This window comes from Hemiscyllium ocellatum, unplaced genomic scaffold (assembly GCF_020745735.1).
Source record: "Hemiscyllium ocellatum isolate sHemOce1 unplaced genomic scaffold, sHemOce1.pat.X.cur. scaffold_2594_pat_ctg1, whole genome shotgun sequence".
Classification (NCBI taxonomy): Eukaryota; Metazoa; Chordata; class Chondrichthyes; order Orectolobiformes; family Hemiscylliidae; genus Hemiscyllium; species Hemiscyllium ocellatum.
This window is the reverse complement of record NW_026868142.1, coordinates 17,501-20,000: the sequence shown is the minus strand read 5'-3', so window position 1 is coordinate 20,000 and position 2,500 is coordinate 17,501. Positions and strand designations below refer to the sequence as shown.

General features: G+C 50.9%; 1 non-coding gene across 1 annotated transcript; it reads right to left on the bottom strand.

Annotated features, from left to right (window-relative positions):
- Nucleotides 1-1,120: 1,120 nt before the first annotated feature.
- On the bottom strand, nucleotides 1,121-1,239 carry LOC132812192 (5S ribosomal RNA). The gene has a single exon (XR_009643517.1). It is a non-coding gene; the product is annotated as a 5S ribosomal RNA (ribosomal RNA).
- Nucleotides 1,240-2,500: the final 1,261 nt, after the last annotated feature.

Genomic DNA, 2,500 nt, shown 5'->3' with positions numbered 1-2,500 from the left:
GCTGGCTGGCAGGGTGAAATGTCATCAGGATGTTAGCAGATTACAGGGTGACCTGGACAAGTTAGGTGAGTGGCCAGATGCAATTTAATGTGGATAAATCAATGGTTACCCACTTTGGTGCAAGGCAGATTACTACCTAAATGGAATCAATTTAGGTCAAGGGGCAGGACAGAGAGATCTGGGGGTTCCTGTACACCACTCAATGAAGGTAAGCATGCAGGTACAGCAGGTAGTGAAGAAGGCTCATAGCATGCTGGCCTTCATAACAAGAGGGATGGAGTATAGAAGCAAAGAGGTTCTTTTGCAGCTGTACAGGGCCCTGGTGAGACCACACCTGGAGTACTGTGTGCAGTTCTGCTCTCCAGATTTGATTCTGGCTATTGAGGGAATGCAGCGTAGGTTCACCAGGTCAATTCCTGGACTGGCGGGATTACCTTACACTGAAAGACTGGAGCGACTGGGCTTGTGTGTACCCTCGAGTTTAGAAGACTGAGAGGGGATCTGATTGAGACATTTCAGATCATCAAAGGATTGGACACTCTGGCGGCAGGAAACATGTTTCCGCTGCTGGGTGAGTGCCGAAACAGAGTACACTGCTTAAAAATACGGGGTAGACCATTTAGGACAGAGATGAGGAGAAACTTCTTCACCCAGAGAGTGGTGGCTGTGTGGAATGCTCTGCCCCAGAGGGCAGTGGAGGCCCAGTCTCTGGATTCATTTAAGAAAGAGTTGCATAGAGCTCTCAAGGATAGTGGAATCAAGGGTTACGGAGATAAGGCAGGAACAGGATACTGATTAAGGATGATCAGCCATGATCATATTGAATGGTGGTGCAGGCTCGAAAGGCAGAATGGCCAACTCCTGCACCTATTGTCCTCCTTTCCTGACTGCCACCCGCAGACAGCGTGCAGCCCCAATCCCTTTCTTTCCGTCTTTCTCGCTGATTTCGGCAGCGCTCCGCTCTCCTCCCCTCCCTGTCTGGTGCCTGCAGGCGACTGATGGCCGGCACAGCAGCAGCAGCAGCAGCAGCAGCAGCAGCAGCAAAAATAACCTGCCGCTCCATTGCGTGGCACAACACAAGTGCAGAGGAGTGACTTGAGCAGCCCCTGCTGGCGGGAAAAGCCTACTGCACCTGGTATTCCCAGGCGGTCTCCCATCCAAGTACTAACCAGGCCTGAGTCTGCTTAGCTTCCGAGATCAGACGAGATCGGGCGTTTTCAGACTAGTATGGCCGTAGGCACCGGCCCCTTCCTTTTCTCCCTACTTCAAGGCGTGCTGGCCAGCCACATTTTCTTTGCTGCTCTTTCTCTTTATCCCCTTTGTTTTTTTTTTTCTCTTTTCTCTTTGCTCTTCCTCCTCTGTGCGTGCTTCCCTCCCTCCGTCCCTCCAGCTGCCTTTCAGCCAGCCCTTGCCCACCAGGCTCCTGTAGTCTCCCACATCCCCACGCAGGCCAACTGCAAGCCCTCCCCCTGCTTCATAAGGCTGCAGCCTGCATTCTCTCATCCTTCCGCACTCCTCCACGCCTCCCTTTCCCAATGGCAGGCAGTGGCCAGGGGGGTACCGCAGGGATCGCTACTGGCACCGCAGCTTTTTACCATATATCTTAACCATCTACAAGATGCTATTAGCCATAACATTAGCAAATTTGCTGATGATACTAAGCTGGCTGGCAGGGTGAAATGTCATCAGGATGTTAGCAGATTACAGGGTGACCTGGACAAGTTAGGTGAGTGGCCAGATGCAATTTAATGTGGATAAATCAATGGTTACCCACTTTGGTGCAAGGCAGATTACTACCTAAATGGAATCAATTTAGGTCAAGGGGCAGGACAGAGAGATCTGGGGGTTCCTGTACACCACTCAATGAAGGTAAGCATGCAGGTACAGCAGGTAGTGAAGAAGGCTAATAGCATGCTGGCCTTCATAACAAGAGGGATGGAGTATAGAAGCAAAGAGGTTCTTTTGCAGCTGTACAGGGCCCTGGTGAGACCACACCTGGAGTACTGTGTGCAGTTCTGCTCTCCAGATTTGATTCTGGCTATTGAGGGAATGCAGCGTAGGTTCACCAGGTCAATTCCTGGACTGGCGGGATTACCTTACACTGAAAGACTGGAGCGACTGGGCTTGTGTGTACCCTCGAGTTTAGAAGACTGAGAGGGGATCTGATTGAGACATTTCAGATCATCAAAGGATTGGACACTCTGGCGGCAGGAAACATGTTTCCGCTGCTGGGTGAGTGCCGAAACAGAGGACACTGCTTAAAAATACGGGGTAGACCATTTAGGACAGAGATGAGGAGAAACTTCTTCACCCAGAGAGTGGTGGCTGTGTGGAATGCTCTGCCCCAGAGGGCAGTGGAGGCCCAGTCTCTGGATTCATTTAAGAAAGAGTTGCATAGAGCTCTCAAGGATAGTGGAATCAAGGGTTACGGAGATAAGGCAGGAACAGGATACTGATTAAGGATGATCAGCCATGATCATATTGAATGGTGGTGCAGGCT